At 32.0% G+C, this 23,069-nt stretch overlaps 1 pseudogene; it reads right to left on the bottom strand.

Moving 5' to 3' along the window:
* Window positions 1–298: 298 nt before the first annotated feature.
* Window positions 299–417, bottom strand: LOC149409721 (5S ribosomal RNA; annotated as a pseudogene).
* Between the last annotated feature and the right edge of the window lie 22,652 nt (window positions 418–23,069).

Raw genomic sequence — 23,069 nt, 5'->3', positions numbered from 1 at the left:
TATGGAATAAGTAAATTAAATTAGTAAGAAAGGAATTTGAAAAGGAAAGGAATATCGGTCGCCTTCGTGGTGAAGGGGTACGATCCTCTGCAACAAATCTGGAGGTCACGTTTTCGAATTTAAAAAATGTAATTTATTAAATAAGTATTATTTCACAATAATTAATTAATTTTGTGTATCAGAGATGTAAATACTCTCATATAGCTTTGGTGAAAAACCACCATTCTTAATAATAATAATTGGATAAATTCATAGTGCCGTTTTTGTGAAAAATCACCTCAAATGCGCTAAAAAAAAGGGCCAACGGCACGCTATGATCCCAAGCGGTCACCCATCCAAGTACTGACCGCGCCCAATGTTGCTTAACTTCGGTGATCGGACGAGAACCGGTGTGTTCAACATGGTATGGTCGTTGGCTGGTCGTCTCGTCGAATAAAATCTATTAGAAGTATCAATAGTTTATTTTTTGCGTTTATTTGTTGTACGTCAAAACTATTAAATATTTAAATAGTTACTATTGTATTCAGGTTATGTTTGTATAATTCCAAACTCAATTCGAGAATGACATAATGCGTTTTAGACTTTTTTCACGTCCTTTATTTTTACCACATTTCTTAGATTTTTGTGATTATACCTTTGATGTATGTGTCCCATTTAAGATTTTCATAAATTACTACTCCGAGATCCAGCTCCTTAATTAAGGATCCCATAGTCTCACTGGCTCTGGATATTTGCGAACAATAATCAGCAATGTTATATTTACTACCGCGAGGGCCAATCTCTTATGAGTCTGAAATGTGTGTGGACCGTATATACCGGTTTTCCTGAGCAAATATTTTTTGATAATACGGAAAACCCGGTAATTGACTGGTAAACATTGGGAAAGGAACAAAAAGAGGCATTTAATGAAATAAAAAGATTAATTATACTGAATGACATCATGTCTTTATAAATAATTTCACATTGTTGACCAAACCAAAAAAATAAACTGGTAGAAGTGCGTTGTGGGCGTATCCGTGTACCTGAAGTAAGTATAATTAGTCCTTATTTCTAGTGAAGAACCCATTGACGTCATTAAAAACAGGGCGAGAACAACAAATACAGATTGTCGAACAACAGAGTAAAATATTTCCATTATACTATGGAGTCCCCCAAGGAAGTGTACTGGGACCAATTCTATTTTTTATATATATTTATTTATTTTAAGGAACATAATCTGTCTTAATATTAATACAATATGGGGATGGAAAAGAAACAGACCAATTATAAATGTTCACAGATTGTTGAATTGGTAATATACAACTAAGTATTTAGTAAATGTAGACTAAAATATTAAAATCAGAACTAAGTAACAATTTTTTTTTAAAGAACGACAAACATTCCCGGGTTACGAATAACCTGACAATATATACTCGCAGAGATAGAGGAACGCAAGATCCGCACCAAGAACGTGATTTTACTTAACGTTCCCGAGTCTAGTTCCAACTCAAGCATGGAGAATATTTTGGAAGATAAAAAAAAAAGTTTTAACTATCGTTATTGAAATAAATAGCGAGTTCAAACCGGAAGAAGTAAAAATTTACAGGCTTGGTAGTAAAATTTCAAACAAAATCAGGCCCATTAAAGTCGAATTTGAAGACCCTAAGCTGGCAAAACTTATTCTTTAGTAAAAATACTTTGCCTAATGGAATAAAAATGAAACCGGATAGGACCCTCCAACAAAGAGAACATTTGACTGACCTCTGGAAGGAAATGGAGGAGAGAAAAGAAAAGGGTGAAATTGATTTGCGAATCAAACATTTTAATGGAATTCCTAAAATTATCAAAAGCCACGCAAAAAACTGATAAACAAACATAACACACTCTTAAGAATCAATGGATATTATCAAAATGTTCGAGGAATCCGTACGAAATTGCAACAACTTAAAAGGAATTCACCCACCTTCTCATATGACATTTTATTATTAACTGAAACATGGTTAAATGCAGATATCGGCTCGTCAGAATTAGGCCTAAATCAATATACTATCTATCGCCTTGATCGAAGTCCTAATTCGAGCAAAAAGTCTAACGGAGGAGGCGTGATGTTATGTGTGTTTAAAAATATCTCATCCTGTAGACTACCGGTCAAGCACACAAATGTTGAACACACTTTTGTAATGCTCAACATACCTTATAGTAAAATTATTATAGGTTGTGTCTACATCCCACCTGCATCGGATTTGCAAATATATAAAAACCACAATGAGGACATAGAAATGCTGAAATTCAAATATCCGAAAGCAAAATTCATAATTGCTGGTGATTATAATCTGCCGAACTGGACCAGCCAAGATGACATCGGATCTGCCACAAACGAAGTTGAATTACAGTGCGCTAAATCCAGTGAAATTCGTGATATGTCCATATTCCTAGGACTAACTCAATCAAACAATGTGTCTAATTCTAATAATCGAATGTGTTAGATTTAGTGTTTTCAAGTGATTCAAAAATAGTGGTTGAGAAATCTGACGAATTATTATTGCCTCTAGATAAACACCATCCACCATTAGATATTATCATAACAAATATGTCTGGAAGATCTCCAAACCTAACTACCACATCGTATAATTTCTCCAAAGCCGAATACCATAATATTAATGAGTACCTTACCTCGGTAGATTGGTCATTTTTAGACAACGAAAATAATTTAAATAATCAATTAGAACAATTTTACTCAATTTTAAATACCTCGATAGAGCGCTTTGTTCCTAGGGTCAACTTCACACCATCTAACTATCCCAAATGGTTTACGAGGGAATTAAAAAAACATATTAATTATAAAAATCATATCCATAGAATATATAAACATACCAGAAATCCTAATGATTACATAACTTTTACTAAATTACGTAAGCAGTGTAAAGAATTATCAATTAAATGCTATAGTGATTATGTAAGCCTAATTGAAAAAGAGGTACACCAAAATGTTAAAAATTATGGAGTTTTTCTAAAAGTCAACAAAAAAATGATTGTGGATTTCCCAATAACATGTACTTAAAAGAAAAATGTGCCGACAGTATAGAAGGTATAGTTAACCTATTTGCTGATTCATTTAAAAGTGTTTACGACACAGATATTCGTGTCAATACGATTCCCGATATTTTAGTGGAAGAGGTATTAAATCTAAGCCAATGTTTCATCAAAAAAGAATCTATAGAAAAAGTCATAAAAGAATTAGATAGCAATAAATCTGCTGGACCGGATGGTATTCCTCCAATATTTTTCAAAACCTGTGTTAGTAGTCTGATATATCCTCTTTATAAACTCTTTAACAATTCTTTAAGTTCTGGTTCTTTTCCAGCTCAGTGGAAAAAGAGTTATTTAACCCCTATTCATAAAAAGGAGATAAAAGAGATATATTAAACTATAGACCAATTTGTATAATGTCTGCTTTACCGAAAGTTTTTGAGAAATTAGTCCTAGATATCATTGTAAAACCTATCAACAACATTATTGTTCCTAACCAACATGGCTTCATCACAGGTCGCTCTACCTTAAGTAATTTAATGATTTATGAAAATTACATATCTGAATCTCTGGGTATCAAACAACAAGTGGACAGTATATACACTGACTTTAGTAAAGCTTTTGATAAGGTTCGACATCATACTTATTTATAAACTTCGATCGTTGGGCATCAAAGGTAAATTATTGAGTTGGATTGTTAGTTATCTTAGCCATAGGGTGCTCAGTGTTAAGATTAATTCTGTACAATCTTATATATTCGAGGCCACAAGTGGGGTTCCTCAAGGGTCCCACCTCGGCCCAATATTTTTCTTATTATTCATCAATGACATTGTTGACCAATTTAATGATGTAGAAGTTCTGCTATTTGCTGACGACTTATAAATATATAAAAGAATACAAAATGTATCCGATTGTCAAATTTTACAGAGTAATTTAGAACAACTTCATCAATGGTGTGAACAAAATGCTTTATTTTTGAACATTCAGAAATGTCAAGTAATACGATTTTCCAAAACTCGTTATAATATATTACATGAATATACATTAAATAATATTAAATTAATACCAGTATCACATATTCGTGACTTGGGTGTAATATTCGTTGAAAACTTGTCATTCATTGAACACATCAACTATATAACTAATAAGGCTTTAAAGATGCTTGGCTTCCTTTGCAGAACTTTAACCGTTTTTAAGTCCATAGATTGTATGAGAACCCTCTATACTTCATTAGTCAGAAGTCAATTGGAGTATAATTCACCTATTTGGTCCCCTTTATATAAAGTTCACTCCAATAATATAGAAAGAGTTCAGCACAAATTTCTTAAGTACGTAAATTTTAAGCTCGGAATTCCTATTGATTACATTAATTATGTCAGTTTGATGAATCAATTGCATCTGATAACACTGTCTGACAGGAGAATTATTTCAGACCTGGTTGTGTTACACAGAGTCATTAATAACTTAATTGATAGTCCTGCCATCCTTGCCACTATTAAACTACATGTGCGACTAGGAATACAAGGCAAAATATAACATTCTTCTGTAATACATACTCGACCAACTATCAGACACACTCACTGACCAATAGGATGCATGATCTGGGCAACAAGTATGGGGGTGTTATTGATTTATTTATTGACTCCATACATAGAATTAAGCATAATCTACATCAACACTTTGTTGAATCCTACAAATTGGAGTAGCTTTGGTAAATTAGTTTTAATGATTTGTTTTATATGTAATGTTGTTGTAATTTCTTTTTTACTTTATGTTATTTTTTTTCCTTCCTTAAAATGGATTACATCTATTTACTGTCAATATCTCCTGTATAATACATATTCTCTTATTGTACTGCATCATGTATCACTTCTATGTAAAAGCCTTTTTAGGCGTATATATATATATATATATATATATAAATAAATAAATATAAATAAATAAATATTTGAAAATCTCCTACTACCACCACAGTTAGCTAAAAATGTTGCTTGTGTTGTGATGGAGGACTTAGCCAGCCGAGGAATTGAATACACTACGCCTGAGTGGGACCCACTGGACCCACACCGGTCTAAAATCTAAAAGCTGAACTAAGTTACAAGTGTAAAAACATATAAAAATTGAGGTAGAACAAATGTATATATATAAATGATATCATGAATCTCAAAAGAAATATAAATAATATATATCAGTTTGCCGATTATACCGTAATATTATTTCCCGAAGAAAATAGGCCTACAGGAATATCCCACAGAATAACAAAATATTGCTGAAAAATTCCCGATTTCGAAAAAATTAAAATTTTGGAAAGCTGTGTTTCGGAAACTATCGAGTCTACATAGATGCTTAGAGGATAAAATTGTGTTAAATTCAGTCCACTTTAAAAAAGTATACTTAGTTTGACTAAAAAACTAGTCCTTCATGGTTAAAATTGCCGAAAACTGAATAAAGGTAAAAAAAAAATAATAATAATTTTTGACAATGTTGTGTTAGGCGCTTGAAATCGAAAACTTGGATTATTTATTGAACCAACATCATTAACAACTCAAAAAATCAGAACTACAGGATTTGACGCAAGATCCCCCTTTCAGGCAACAAGGTTACACTGGACTATGAAAGGATTTACGGTATCACTTCTACAAAGATAAGCATACTTCTTTACAATCTACACATGATGGTGGACAGTATAATTGGTGACTTAATGTTTTTCTATTAAATCAGTATCTGATCACCTTTCTAGGAAATATTTATTCATATTGTTGACTCCAACAGCTGATGTTAAAGTTGACATAGCAAAACCAACATAAAACGTAGATATATTATCTGTTTGTAATGTTTGTCCTTGTCTGCCTAGCAACTAGCTACGTGTTTATTTACGAGTGAGTTGAACACAACATATTATGGTGACCTTATTACAAGCCGGTTTCGCCAGAATATCAATAATTATTTAAGATAACAGAAAAAAATAACATCTACATAAGATGAGAATCTTGGATTAGTATATATTTGAATTAGACGTTATCAAATAATGAAACATAAATGTTTGATTAAAAATATGTGTACAAAATGTACGTTAGGTCGTTAAGGTTAAAAGCGACGTTCTTTATAATCTACGTGTTCATAGATGGTGTTAATTTAATTATTTTATTAAAATACGCTTTTTGCAAGTTACGATTTTTAATATTAAGACGAATTTTTCGGTACATACGCAATATGAAAATGATTTGTCCGCATAGCAACTTAATTCTTTTAAGAGTCGCATACAAATACAACATTTGATTACATCATGTATGCAATATTAGATTTGTATGCCTTTCAAAGGAATTTAGTTTTTCCACGGACAAAACTATGTATTCATATTGAGTATGTACAGGCGCAAACAAAATATTCATCTTACTATTTTAAAGCATAATTATCAAGAAGCGTACTTTAATAAATTATTTAATAGTAAAAAATAGAGTTTAAGATCTGCTTAATGACCTTCAAAGATTGCAAGGAATGGCGCCAGCCTATATATCGGAACTATGTGTCCGACAAAACTTAAGCCATAGACAGCTTACTCTGAGGTCAGCATATCTAGATGTTAGTAATCGTCTAATCGAACTTTCTAGGTCAAATCTAGCCGTTTACTATGATCACTCTTGTCGTGTAACAGGCCCGCTCATCTGGAATAAACTTCCCTCAGCTCTTACTAATCTCCAGAATTCGGCTGAATTTAAACGGGTTTCAAAAAGAAAATTATTTTAAAAATCTTAACTTCCTTGCAATATTTTATAATAAGCCATATTCTAAAACTTCCGGTGATTGTTTGGTTTCGGTTGCCTCCTTATTGTACCTTTTAAAAGTGTCTGCTCAGAAAATTCTCATTTCTGAGCACAAACTGCCTCCTGTTTTATATTATGTTTTAGTTTTATTTATTTATTTATTTATTATTATTACATTTATTACATACAAGATATACAAATATAAAAGGAAGCTTTGACTGTCCAACTAGGAAGTTTCCCGTTTTAGGACAGTCAAATTGGCAGGTTGCGTGTACATAATTCCAGGTAGGTACATGTAAAATATAAAATAAAATTAAAATATAACATATAAATGTAAGAAAGAAAAATAGAAAGAAAATATTTTTTTAGGAAAATACAATTTAGCAGTAATGAACAATAAAATCCAGATAGGTACATGTAAAATATAAAATAAAAATATAATATATCAATGTAAGAAAGAAAAATAAAAAAAATATTTTTTAGGTAAATACAAAATACAAAATCGAGGAAATCAACTCAGACTACGTTTTTAATAATTTTTCGGAATCTGTCCTACCTAAATCTAATAACCATTTAGTAATTTTAGTACCGAAGGCTGATAATTCACATAGTTTAAAATGAGAGGGGATTTTGTTGTATATTTTTGGTCCCAGGTATGAGAAAACTTTTTGATAAGCCGCAGTATTGCTAGTTGGAATAGAAAGGTCGTTTCTGCTCTTACTTCTGGTGTGATGATTATGATCGACTGTTATCGTTTTGTTTTTATTTTTGTGGACGCAGATTGTTATTTTTTTTATGTAACACTGTCGAACATCAAGCACATTAAACTCCTTGAAGAGAGCGTCGCTCGAGTATCTGAAGGGTTTCTTCATAATGACGCGTAGAATGGATTTCTGTGCCTTCAGTAGCGGGTATAATATTGTTAATCCTGTTCCACCCCATCCAATGCAACCGTAGGTTATGACGGAGTTACAGAGCCCGTAGTATATTTTTTTAATGTCTTGAGTTTTTATAATTTCCCGCAATGCTATAAATATATAAATAAGCTTGCGCACTTTATTAGCTGTGTTTTCAATTTGTTGTTTCCATTTAAGATGGTTATCCACTATTATACCTAAATATTTAATAGATTTAACACATTCAAGGGTTCCGCATTTACAAGTATGGTTATTATTTCCAAGGCTACACTTAATATTATGTATTGTGAGGTGATGAGGTGTTTTGGGTTGACCTGCAAGGGTAGCGCTAAATGTGAGATATTTTGTTTTTTGTATGTTAAGTGTAAGCAAATTACTGTCTAGCCACTGTTTTACTCTGTTTATACCTGTGTTCGCAAGGTGGTGTGTTTCTATCCAATCATCTCCTTCAAACAAAATAACTGTATCGTCAGCGAACGTGATAATTTTGCCACCAATGTGTTGGTTACAAAGTTCGTTTATGTATATAATAAAGAGAAGGGGCCCAAGTGTACTTCCTTGTGGTACCCCAAAAGTGTATTTTAGTGAAGTGCTAATAGCCTCGTTAATTCTGGTTTGTTGAAATCTATTAGATATATAACTTTCTATCCATTGAAAAGCTTTTCCCTTTATTCCTATATTTCTAAGTCTCTGTTAAAGAATTTTATGAGATATAGTGTCAAATGCCTTGGCCAGGTCCAGGAAAAGGGCAATAGTTTTCTTGCCATGGTTCATATTCCCTGCAATAGTTTCAGTGAGACATGCGATGGCATCATCCGTTCCCTTACCCGACCGAAAGCCGTATTGGTTAGGACTTAGAATGTTATGTTTCTCCACATATTCGTTTAACCTAGTTTTGAAAAGCTTTTCAATGACTTTGGATATCGCGCTTAATAGTGATATTGGCCTATAGTTTTCTACAAGAGATTTAGGTCCACTTTTGTGAATTGGGACAATTATTGATTTTTTGAAGTGATCAGGAAATATTCCTGATGCAAAACTTAAGTTGTAAATATATGATAGCGGAGCAGAAATCTGATTTTTAATTTTTTTTAGTATTTGTGTATTTAGACTATCTGGACCCTTTGCATGTGTAGTATTAAGGCCGTTGATTATTTTTAAGACCTCTTCTACAGTAGTTGGTTTAATATTAAATTAAAAAGATTGTTCCTTTGTTTCAATTGTCGATGCTAAAGAGTCTTCCGTTTTCTGGGTTTCTAATAAATTTTTTTTTGCTAGATTTGATCCAACAGATGCAAAATATTGATTAGTATGACATGCAATTGATTGATTGTCAGTTATAATCAAATTTCCGGTATTTAATTCAGTTACAGATGCATTGGTATTTCTTTTACTTTTAGTTATGTCTCTGACAACATTCCACATGTTTTTGCTGGAATTATCCTTATCAAGTAAGAATTTATAATAACGCTCTTTACATTTGCGAATAACGGTTTTGCAAATATTACGGTATCGGTAATAGTTTTGCTGTTTAGTATCGTTCAATGGGTCTCGTTTAGCTATTTTATGAAGGTGATTTCTTTTGTGTATAGATTTAACAATGCCGTTGGTAATCCATGGTGTGAGATGTATTTTACTATATGGAATGCGTTTAGTTATTGTGTGTTTTGTTATGAATGTATTGATTTCATTAATAAAATAGTTAAGAGCATTGTTAACTTCAGTCTCTTTATAAACATATTCCCAATTTTTATTATTAAGATCATTTAATAAAGCCTCATAATCGATAATCTGTTTGTGATTAATTTTATGTTTTTTGGGTGTTGAGTTTGGGATACTGATTGCAGTGGTGTAATGATCAGTGATTGTATTATGTATTACAAATGCATTTGAATTTGTTATATTTCTGGTATATATATGATCCAAACATGAGCTAGAGCTACCTTGTACCCTAGTTGGAGAATTAATATTGGAAATAAAGTTACTTTCAGCCATAGCACATAAGTAGTCGTCGGACTGCCTATGCAATACTTCTCCTATAGTATTTATATTCATATGCCCGATCAGTACATATTGTGCATAATCCTTAGTTTTTTTTAACTCGCCAATAAGATTTTCCAGGAAATCTTGGATGTCATTGAACGATGGTGATCGGTAGATAGCTAGGATACCTAAATTTTCATTAATGTTGATTTTTAAACAATTACACTGATTTATGTTTATTTCTTGTACTAAGGAATTTAATGTGTTGTCGATATATACTACTACTCCGCTATTTTGGTTAATATGCGATGTTGTATGGTATTCGTTATAGCTTGAAATTTGTTTGGCTATGTATGAATCATTTAACCTGCATTCAGTGAGAATTAGTACATGGAACTTTACCACAGCTTTTATTTCTTCCAAAAATATAAGAAAATCATCCAAGTTTCCCATCGTTCTAATATTTTGATGAACAATATTAATCCTATTAGATTCCCAATTAAATTGCATAATTTTGTTAATGTTTTCAAAAATTATTTCAGTATTTGGCACTAAGATACTATCGATTTCATGTTGAAGATCGTTTATTACCATTAGAATTCAAAAATTAATTGTTGTTTTCTGGGTAAAGTTATAAAACAGTATTTTATTATCATATAAATACTTGTAGTACGAAATATGTAGCGACAAAATTGTAAACAAAATGATGTAATTAGGAAAATTAAAATATACATGAGTAAGAAATAATATCTGAAATAAAATCCAGGAAATAAATAACGTATGTAGTTGGTGTGTGGCATTTTTTCTTTCAAAAGACAGTAAAAAGTAGTATAAGTATGAAAAATAAGTAATATCTGGGTTATATAAAATATGTTGATTAGAGTTCTCTTTTGCCGAATTATTAGTAATATTACTAATAAATCAAATAATAATCTTATAATAAGTGTAGTTACCATTCTAGAGAGAATAAAGATTAAAATTAAAGTTAAAATTAGGATTAAAATTGTTCCAGTACAAATTGGAGTTATGCAAAAACCTAGGTGTTCATATAATATAGTGCTGTTATGTAATAGAGTATGAAATGGCGATATAAAGCGGTAGTCAGTAGTTTTATCACGATAATCAGAATAAAGAGCAGGTAGTCAGAGCTTCGGTATAGCTTGTTCTGAGTCTATTAATATAGGTCGAGAAGAGTCATCTTTTTTCATGTAGATTAGACCTGCTTTCGTCCAGACGTACCTATATTTGCATTCCGTCGCACGTTGGCGAGCTAGATACCAAAGCCGTTTGCCTTTAGACGTGAGGAGTTCTGAGACGTATATGGGTGTAATGGGGCCAGACAATCCGATTGTTCCCGTGTTTAGTTTGTCCCCAATCTTTTCGCAAGACCTGTTATATTTTTTATAGCATTAAGGAGCTCCTCTTTTAACGGTATTGAATTAAAGTTAATTACCACTGACCTAGGTTTAACTGTTGGAGGAATATTTTTGTTTATTTGTGATACTCTATATATATTATAAATATCATTTGTATTTAGTTGGCAGTCTACTATTTTACTGGTGTTGAATATAATGTCTTTTAAGGTTTGTGATGTTTCCTCTTTGAATTCTGGAAGCCCTCGAAGTTCCAAACAAGTACTGTTGATTCGTCTGTTCCTGTTTTCTTGGTCAATCTCGATCGCTTTTATTCTTTTTTCTAGGTCTTCATTTCGTTCTGTCAAGAGACAAATTTTTATTTCATTTTCTTTATTTTTTTGCTTTTTTTTTCTAAGACCTCAAGTCTTGAATTTAAGGCTGAGTTTACTTGTTCATGTAGTTTTTCCAAATTATTTATTCGATATTTTAAATCTTCTTGCTGTTGAGATATGTTTTGAATGGTTTTTAATATTATATTATTTTGGAGCAGGATTGCATCGTATTTTTTCCTAACAGATTCATTAACTGAGTCTTTGAAATTTGCGAATTCAGTTAAAAATAGATCGATTGTCAGATTACTAGTGCCATCTGTGGTTGTTGGTGGTAAGTTCACACTGGCGTATGATGAGGCGGCAATTGTAGATTTTGGTGTTGATGAAGGTTGTTTATTAGGTTTCTCGATAGATGTCAGTTCTAGATTTTTTTCAGACGTATTTTTTTTTGAGTTTTTTTGTGTTTTTGTGCAAAGTTTGCAGCGCCACTGTAAAATCTTAGTTCCTCGTCGTGAGGTCTCTGCGATATCGGCACAAATGAAGTGGTAATTATCGTCGCAGATACAACATGAGATGAAGTCTGACGGGGTGTCAATGTTTTTTTTACAGATGGAGCACAGTGTATTCATTTTAAAGGTAGTTTTTCAAAGTTTCACACAAAAAGAAAAAAACGACACAATGCTTGTTTCTTGTATGAGAGATGGCAGAGCCTTTGTGACGCTAAAAACGCCTTTGGGATAGGTTATTTGTGTTTATATAATGATCGGGTCACTTTTGCACTGAATTGTATTTTGTGGTACAAACACCAGAATAATGACGAGTATTCCGCCTTAGCGAGATAATTTGTGGGATAAAAAATTCACTTTCCCAACGCGCACTATCCTGATTAGACGAGTTAACCACTTTTTTAGTTTGATTTTCTAGTATTATGATTGTTAAAGCTAGGTAAATTGAAGCAGCTGTCAAAATACGTCAACACTGGTAGACAATATGGCGGAATATTAATTAATTTAATATTCTTGTTTTGTCCTGTCCTGCTGTTATTGTTATTCTAAGTTTTGTCATCACTTTGTATAAATAGTATATTTAGTGTTATAATAAAACATCTGTATTGGGTAAGGCACACTGTGGGAATAATTTTAAGAACATGACCAGTATGACCACTAATACTAAATTACCATTTTTTAAGTTTGTTAGAGTAAAGCGCACTTGAAGTGGAATGACACTAAACTGTTCGGGTTAAATCTTCCCCACAGGAAAAACTAAACCCTTCCACACACTTTTCCACAATTGATCATGTAGTCAATCCACACTATGCAAGTGCATTATATAAGCAAAATAAATACAAAACAATATAAGAACAACACGTCAACTCACCAGAGATCAAATGGGAAAATAATTCACCGACTCCAAATATTTTCATATCAGAGGGTTCGGCTCGGTAGAACTCTCCTAACAGGGCCTATAAATCCTACTGATCCCTCAACATAAATATTTAAAAAATCTTTCGTAATCCTACATGTATTTTAATTTTTTGATAGATCTAATACGCCTAAAGTTTGAATGAGAGAGCTAAGTATAATGCCAGTAGCCAAAATAACAAATGGTAATATTTTTATGGTCTGAGAGTGCCAAATTATTTTAATCTCATTTCCTAAATCTGTGAATTCTCTTATTTTTTCAGAAACAGATTTTTGAATATTACAGGAATTTGGAATAGCGACATCAATGATATAAGTTATTATTTTTAATTTTGTAAAACTATATCGGGTCTATTATGAGTTATGACTAATCGTTCGGTCTGTGAGTATAGTTTTATCATAATATATTTTATAAAATTAATTTTCTAAAAATGAATTTGGTTCGTATTCATAATATGGTATTATGTTACGGCAGTCAATCAAGTTATGTTTAATTACCAAACTTTGGTGAATTATTATTATTAAAATATTTTTTTAATAATAATTATTACTGTTATTTTTTTATAAAATAAAATAATTAATACTTGTATTAATTTTCACTCTGATGATTTTTGAGCTGAACGAAACCGCTCGGTCAATAAATTAATAAATAAATCGTGGTTTTAAACAAAATAATTGTTTTATTTTATTAAATATGTCAAACAACAAAGTGATTGCTTTCATATATTTTTTAATATTATTACTTTTATTATTATTTGTTATTATTATTCTTAAAATACTTCCTGTCTTGTTATCTATGTACTTAAATATTATATGAATGTTAAAATGAAAGATTTTTAAATATACAATAAAAAACAATTTTGTTTCTGTAATAATACATTTAATAACAGGTATAAAATTAAAAACGATAAGAGTTATATTAAATAGAATGAAACAAATCCGAGATTATCTCAAATCATTGACGACATCTGTGTTACATATTTCCAAGCGATTTAACAAATGATAAATACAATTACAGATTCGAAATTAATTTGTTTCATAGAAAACTGATGTGATAAAGATTTAACAAAATGAAACGATAGATGGATGAAAATTCATTTGATTCTATAAATTTATTATTACACGTAGATTCGAGCTATTAGTAGCAACATCGATAAGAACACAAGCGTTCTATGGTGAATGAGTCAAGGATTGTTTTCCAAGACCGAGTTGTTAATTGATTTAAAAAAATAATTATTCAGTTTTGTCAAGAATTTTGGCTTCAAATTAAATTTAATGTCATGAATGTAGAAGGCCCATGTCATCTTAAGGCCCCGTAGTAAAAGTTCAAAGATGGTTTGAAAGGGAAATACATATATAAATACGAATGTTAGAGAGAGCTCGCTTTATTAAAAAACAAAAAACGATAATAATTAATCGAAAATGTTTAATTAAACACAACTCATTTGATATAGAGCAAAAATCTATCGACAAATTCTTTGGTTAAATTTAAAGATACATTGTGATTTTTTTCATGCCTATAACTTATTAAATAATGGAACAAAACCTGTTTTTAATAATTTTCGGAGCATATTTTGCGATTTTTTTCAATTTAGGTAATTTTATATTATTAACGTTTCGGCATAATAAATGTATAGCTATTATCTTCAAAAATATTTTTTTTTTTGGGAACTTAAAAACTTAAAGAGTTAAGAGGAAGCTACAAGCCAAAAATGTGTATATTCTTGGTATACCTTATATTGTAGGTAATAGGCATTAATATCGCTTGACGAACGAAGTCTCGATACGTTCGATTTTAAGCACAAAACTGGTATTTATTTATTTTGTAAATAATTTTATAAGAAGGCAAAAAAGTTAATCAAGTGAAACTGTCACAGATAATTTTAACTAAAATACTGTATTTTTAAAAAAGTTATTTCCTTTATGCGTTCATACATTTCTATTAAAAAAAAAATTTAGTAGCTTACATTTATATTTTTAATTGAGTAATTTTTTATTTTATCTGTATTCTACTAAAGCGAAATGATAGGTAAACCTTCAATTTATCTAAAGCATATTTTTGGTATTAATAATGTACACCAATTCGTTATAAAGATTAATCAAAATAGTGATTTAGGAGGCGATGCACTACGTCGTGTAATATTTTAAATTGAGCCGCTATCAATAACAACCCTTACGTAAATGGCGATAAGGTTTAAATTCCCGCTTAACACCATCCGCCTGTTTTGATTTATGCAAGAAAAAAACATGGCCAAAAAGTGCCTTTTATTTTATTTTGTGGATGTTCAGGCATAAATATTTAAATGTTTTTCGATCATTTAAATACCTTAATTAGCCACATTCTACAATAAAACCATAACCGAAAATGGGTTCGTAAGTAGGAGATTTTGAACTTTAAAGCAGTTTTCATAGGCCTTTAAATAATTTTTTTCTGGGCTTATAAAAAGATATATATCTAAAAAATACTCGATTGTTTCAAAGGCCAAGATATATTCTACTCGCAGTATTTAATTAAAGCATCTGAAACATTTCTAGGCGACACAAATTTTCAAACCAAAAACACATGATTTTGAATTACTACGTATGGCATCGCCTTAAGCTTCGCCTTAACGAGAAACTCGTTATAAATCGGTTGATATAACTGACACAAGTAAAATACTTCATTATTTGTGCAGTGTCTGTTCGGGAATCGAACTTGCATCTTCTGGACTGGAAATAAGCTGTGTAGCACGTAGACTATTAGGCTACGAAGGCCATTTATTTGCTTCCTGAAAACTTACTGGTAATGCTTGTAGGAAATATAATATATCTTCATTATTAAATGCTAATTTAAAAGTGAATTCCTGATTAAAGTCTCATCTTTGCCCTCGAAATGAAACTTCAATATCTGCTGGTGTCAAAAGCTATCTCTAACAGCTTTGTTTACCGACGCTCTGGACTAAAAGTGGTTTAAATATTTAAAAAACCACATCTAAAAATAATTCTATCCCAATTAAAGCAAGAATAATTAAATTATTGGTGATTTAATACGGGTTTTAAATGGAATTTGAACTTTCGCAGAGATGTTGTTTATTTGATCTTATGTATTTCAAACCTGATGTGTTTATTTGTGCAATAATTTCTTAGAATTTGTAATAGAATTTTCCTTATGATTTTGTGAAACGGGGCGTCCCCACTTGGTTCGTTCAATTTCAAAATGTCATAAAATGGTATGTGTAAGGAGGAATTGCAGTACATTTATTTGTTTATTAACGATGATCTTCTAACTTAAATACCTGTAAAAAATATTAATGATGGAAAATTTAACTATGAAAACACATTACACAATGTAAACACGTATCTTTAGACAGGTAAGTTTTTAGATTTTCACGGCCAAAAGCATTTTTGTTTTTTTTTTGGGGTGTTATGCCGTGTTGCGCTAACTCCTTCTTTAGCCACATCTTCGGATCTACCGGATCTGCCCTGATGATGGACACTGCAACGCTGTCCGAAACGTCGGCTAAAGAAGGAGTTAGCGCAACACGGCATAACACCCCAAAAACAAACAACAAAAAAACGTATATTTAGAGATTATTTGGATGTTTTTGAGCATCGTAACTATTTGGGCGTAATAGCTAATGAGGAAAGGAAAATCCTGATCTATTTCCTTCTCGTGGTGGGGAGTGAGCAACGACCTCGTGTCGGCAAATATAGACAGGGACCGAGCGTTGGCCGGAATAAGCTGAACACCAACTTTCGCCCTACCAGGCGTCTGTTGTCTAGGGCACTCTCTTGTCCTGCAGAAGTAAATAATCTCCAAAGGCGGAAGAACCTTCGAGATCAACGGCATAGGATGTGGAAAAAAACGGGAAACTACCACATTAAAGGTCCAAGTGGCATCCCAAGAACCAGCAAAAACATGGTGCATATCCGAAAGAGATAAACGGAGACTAGAGGCTTTTGAGATGTGGTCCTATAGAAGACTGTTAGGAATTTCCTGGAGAGACCATGTTACAAATGAGGAGGTTCTCCAAAGAATCGAAGGAGGAAGGCACCTGCTCAGGACCTTGTCCGAAAGGCGTGCAAGATGGATCGGCCATGTTATACGACAAGAAGGCCTCTTGCATGTCATAATAGAGGGTATGACCGAGGGGACCAACTCTAGGGGACGCCCACGCCGAGAGTACCTGGAGGACCTGCTGGTGGACGTGCGCTGCTCATCATATGCAGAAGTCAAAAGAGCCGCACAAGACAGGGAAGAATGGAAGAGGAGATTAGATGAAATTTCTGCAAACCAATCCCAGGATTAAAACCAGAGAGAGAGATAATAAAAAAACATGCGATTTCCGTGACGTACCTACCAAGTATAGGTAGAATTATGGTAGAGTATATAAATCATAATTTGAAGAATACGATTAAAATACCATCTCATTAAAACACATCGTAAGGTTGGTACGACGGAACTGCTGATTGATCGCAACCAGTCTAATGACTGCTTTACACGATACTTTTTTTCATACCAATCCACACGAACATTTTTCGCTTTACACGAGCATTATTTTCATACTTACAATTACATATAAGCAGTTGCCATTAGAGAAGAAATAATATTTTGAAACGGTAGTAAATCGTCAAAAAATGGTAGCACCTTGAACATAACTATGTATCGCAACCATGAAATCATCATGAGGTTTGACACGTGCTTTGTTATTACCAAGAATGGTGTATTTATGTCATTATCCAATCGATGTTTTTGTCTACACGTTCGTCCTCGAACCTTTGTCATAAAGATTTTATATGTACATATGCCTTGGAAAAATTACCTACCTGATCCATCATATCTTGATCGGTACGATATTCGTATAACATATTAGATAGAACTACCAAAACACAGCTGCGCAAATATCAAAGCAATAGCTCTCGCAACCATGTTTCCATAAATAAACCACTCAACCTGTTTCTATTCATCAATTAAAAAGTATGTTACACTATCAAGTTAAGAGGAAGCTACAAGCCAAAATTGTGTATATTCTTGGTTTACCATATAGGTATTGTAGGTAATACGCATAACGGAGACAAACGGAGTATAGAAACGTTCGATTTCTAGCACAAAACTGTTTTTTTCTTATTTTGTAAATAATTTTATAAGAAGGCAAAAAAGTTAATCAATTGAAACTGTCAAAGATAATCTTAGCTATAATAATGTATTTTTATTTGTGTCCTTTACGCTTTCATACATTATTTCTATTAAAAAATATTTTTTTTAGTAGTTTACATTTATTTATTTTTATTGAGTAATTTATTGTTTAATTTGTATTCTACTCAAGCGAAACGATAGGAAAATTTTCAGTTTATCTAAAGCATATTTTTCGGTATTCATAATGTATACCGATTATTAATAAAGATTAAACAAAATAGTGATTTAGCACTAAGCTTCGCCTTAACTCGTAGATATTCTTTATTCTATGAGTTAACTTATGTAAAGTTCTCGTGTATTATTTCCTCTAAACAAAATGTCAAGTCATCAAACATACACGCGAAATTTAGAAAATGTAACAGCAATTCACGCTCACAAACAATAATAAATACATATTGTAGTTAATACTTAAACTTTTTATTAATAGTTTAAATATGAAATATATCAAATGCAACATTAATAAAAACTACGTGAATACGTAAAATAAAGAGAGATGGCAGAAACTAAATTTTAATACCTAACAGTAATACACACTCACAAAGAGTAATAAAGAGATATTATAATCTCCTTTTACTAATATTTTAAATATAAAACTGAATATACATGCAACATTTCCACAACAGTGACAGGTGGCAGACGTCAAATAATGTCCACCATCTTAAAATGTACAAAAATCGGTAATACCAACTACCAGAATAGAACACGTCCCTTTTTTCACCCCGATTAAAAAACTGGATGAAAAAAGGTGTCATGTAAAACAGCCATAAGTGAGTAATATATATATATATATTTTTAATTATTTTATTTATTTTATAAAATACAGTATAATTATTTAAATTTACATAATAAGAGAACATATTTCAATAAAAATTAACATGTTTACCTTTACATAAGTCTAAAACTCGTGTGTAAAGGGAAAAAAAACTTAACATACATATGTAAATAGAAGAAAAAAAGAATCATAAAAACATATAAAGTGAAGAGATTTTAGTTTTTTTTTTTATACAATAATTTATAAAATAATATAGTGAGATATCATCGTCATTCTAATTCGTTAAATTATTTAATGTAGTGAAGTTTATTTTATTTTTAAATTTATTAAAGTCCGGTTCTAATCTCATCTCTGTCGTTAGTTGATTAAACCACACCACTCCAGTGTACGTGTAATAGTGTTGTGCAAAACTGGTGTGCATTAATGGAGTGCATAAGCGACCCATTGTATTTTGCCTATTGCTCTCGACACGAACCATGGCATGGTGTGATTTCTTATAGAGATCTTTATGGATTTGAAGCAGCGTATTTTTTATATATGTATTTTTTAGTGATGGGACTTGAAAATCTTGGAAAAGTTGTGAGGTTGGGTAGTCTGATGGTTTTTTTATTAAAATTTTTATTAACAGCCTTTGAGTGATTTCCAGCGGTAAAAGTGATGATTTGTAAACTCCCCTCCATGCAACGATACCATACTGTATTATTGAATGGGCTAGAGCGTAGTAAATATTTTTAAGAATATTTAAGTTAAGTATATTTCTTAGACTAATAAATTAATATGTAAATGAGTTTTCTTAATCTATTTATGATATTGTTTATGTGAGTTTTCCACTTAATGTGACTATCTATTATTACACCAAAATATTTCATTTTATTTTTATTTCCTATGCATAAACAGTCATTATTTTGGCAAGCAGATTTTTTTGATGTGCATTTTTTTTAATGTATTTTAATATTTAAAGTATTAAAAGGGTTTTTTTGGTTTATACTGAAAATTATATAATATGTTTTTTCAATAATTAATGTTAATAAGTTTTTATCAAACCATTCTTTTAACGTATTGATATCATTGTTAGCAATTATTTCAAGTTCATTCAACGAATTTGCTTGAAATATAATTGCAGTGTCATCTGCATATGAAATGAGTTTTCCTGTTAATGGTAATTTAAAGATATTATTAACATATAATATGAATAGAAGAGGGCCCAATATGGTGCCTTGTGGTATTCCAAAGTCACTTGTGTTCGGTTCACTGAGAATGTTATTTATTTTTACATATTGATTTCTAGAGTTCAGGAAACTTTCTATCCACATTTTGGCATTATCTATAATTCCTATTTTGTTAAGCTTGTACAGTAATTTAAATATGTGGTCTACAAAATCAGAGAATCAGGTGGAGAATTCCCCAAATTTTTTGAGGGGAGAACCTTTTTGTAAGGACAGTGCGGGGATTTTGGGGATTTCTTGATTATCCAACCATAAAAAAAATAATATTTATATAATAATTGCGAGAACGCACTAAATTTCGTTTTCGTTAGCAGCAAATTTACAAAAAAATATACATATTAAACCTGAAAAAAAGAGAAAATCCGTAAATTAATTGATTAACAAAAAAAATTATGTTAATTTCAAATGGAATTTTTTTTAATTTTGAAGGTAAAGAAACTTGTGGGGAATTAGAAAATATATTCATCTCTTGTGCTATTGGCAATTCCACATCCCATAAAATATACATCCCTAAACACCCAATGACATGCCTTTAAAAGGACTAGCCCTATTACCTGCGTACATGACCCACGAAAAACTACAAGACTTTTAGCTGACATAACATTTAAAGAGAAGTTCATTGAACATTTATAAAACCTCTATAATAAACATTGTTTTGTGTTGCCGATAAATTTGTCTTTGGAAGTCTAAAATCTTTGCAGCTTCTCGTAGGATGGCCATGGACTATTAATACTAACACTTTTTAATACATTATAAATCTGGTAACATTTTATTTCTAACTTATATAAATATTAGGGTATTATAGACTAAACATTGCCACACACTTAAATAATATTAAGTTGGCGCTGCATTGTTTTTATCCTAGTATTGACCGGTCAGTGGTTGAGTGGGCATAGCGCTTGGGTCTCACCGGAGCGTCGCGTGTTCGATTCCTCGGCTGGCTAAGTCCTCCATCACAACACAAGCAACATTTTCGGCTTTCTGTGGTGGTAGTAGGAGATTTTCAAACATTGTTGGGTTATTCGTAACCTGGGAATGTTTGTCTTTCTTTTAAAAAAAAAAAAAAAAAAATATCTGCTACAGTACAATTAAAACCTCCATGCTGTTCTGAATTATTTCCATTATTTTAACTTGTGTTTGCACAGAAAAATAACTAACTAATACTAATAAAAAATAAACTAACCACATAACCATCATACCAGGAGCACATGCATTTATTATGTAACGGGTGAATAACGGAGCACGCATTTGAATAAAATTCCACATTATAAATTATGTGATATTACTCTGTCAACTTCTGTGCTCCGGATACCAATTTTCAATAAATTGACATTGTTCTATGTACTAGCAAAATTAGTTTTCAACTAACTAACGCCGTTTCTCCGCAGGGGTAGGCAGAGAGGACGGACCACCAAACAACTTAGTAATGGCACGCACTCCTTGCCTCATTCACATTCATACATCGTCTGATACATACTCTTCTATACTACTCTTTACATGGCCCCAATCAAGAATCTGATTCACTTCATCGTGCCATGTCGCGTCCCTGATTTCTTGTAGCATTCACATTTGTGTCATACCTTCTACAAACACCATTTGCTCTACATGTCCAAACCATTTGAGCGTCCCTTTATCAATTTTACTCATTACGCTTATACATCAGCCTTGCATTCTTTGCGGATCTCCACATTCCTCACAAGATCGTACATGGTGTTACCACATATACGCCTCGGGGATCTCATTTCTATAGCATTTAGTCTTCGGGCAATTCAGTTGGGATGCTACAGTAGTGTTGTAGACCAACTTCCTGGACGTGAAATATTATATAAAATATTTGCTCCTAATGAAAATAAAACATTTTGGGTTATTTTCAAATCATACCTAAAGAAATCCGTACACTCAATGGGTTAATCGCAGGGGTTTCCAATCCCGTGCCCGATTCGTATGTGCCCGCCACTATTCGACAGTGAAATAATTTATTCATAAACATTAATTAAAATGTGAATTATTTTTATTTATTTGTTAGAATTTTAATTTTTTTGAGTGCCTAGGTTTATTAAATACGTTCGTATGTTTGAGATATTGTATGAATGAGTGGTTTCTTTGCTGACAGTAGTCGCAACCTGTCTATCGGCGAACCAGACTGCACTCTTCATGCTAGCCTGGAACGGAGAGTTCTATTTGCACATCACTCCTTGTACATGCAGAAAACCCGAAGTGAACGAACGCCATGAACTGAGCCGATGAACGCTGAAGGCGCCAAAACACATGGCACATGACTCAGCTTTGTCTGTCAGTGAAAGCAATTAGCATGGCCCTGACAGCCAAACTGACCGTAGTCACGTGCTCGTGCCGTCCCGATCGGTTCGGCGATCATCGGCTCACTTCGGGTTTTCGGCGTGTACAAGGAGTGATGTGCAAATAGCATTCCCCGCCTGGAACTGCGTTGTTGTCATTTTGATTGCGATTGCTGCCCCGAGATTGTCGATTAAAAATAGGTGGTGCCCGCCACCCTACCGATATTTTAGAATGTGAGAAGAGAAGAGTACAAAAAGGTTGGGGACCCCTGGGTTAATGCATAATATTTTGTTGATAAATTGTTTGACCAATGATTTAAAATTGTCGCATAGAAACACTTATCTTACTAATGCAGATAATATTAACGTTTTTTTTATAGTTTCGCGGAATTGGTCGTCGGGTTATATAATAACTTATTAATCGAGAAGAATGACTAACAATTCAAAATAAACAGAAAAAATAACAAGACTATTATCATTTTCATAATTCTTAACTTTATGATTAAAAACCCTGTCTGTATAGTGTGCAGGAGAAATATGTCAACACCCGGTAGGGCAGATTTGCGAGGCGGGTTAAGGTAGGGACTGTTGGAAGGGATTTATTAATGCGGGTCTTGTAGGAGGAAAAACAGGGTTCCATGATAAATCAACACATCGACAACTGGACAAACCTTTTAAAAGTAATATAAAGTCATTAGAAACGATGAAAATATATTTTTTTTAAACCTAACCTAACCTAACCTACTTAACCCAGTTAATAAAGGTTTTGTTTCATCACTTTCCCTGACTTTATATAACTTTTTAAAGATGTGATGAA

The sequence above is a fragment of the Hesperophylax consimilis genome, chromosome 30 (genome assembly GCF_061612785.1).
Source record: "Hesperophylax consimilis isolate HC1 chromosome 30, BYU_Hcon_1.0, whole genome shotgun sequence".
NCBI classification, from domain to species: Eukaryota; Metazoa; Arthropoda; class Insecta; order Trichoptera; family Limnephilidae; genus Hesperophylax; species Hesperophylax consimilis.
This window is presented reverse-complemented; position numbering and strand designations above follow the sequence as displayed.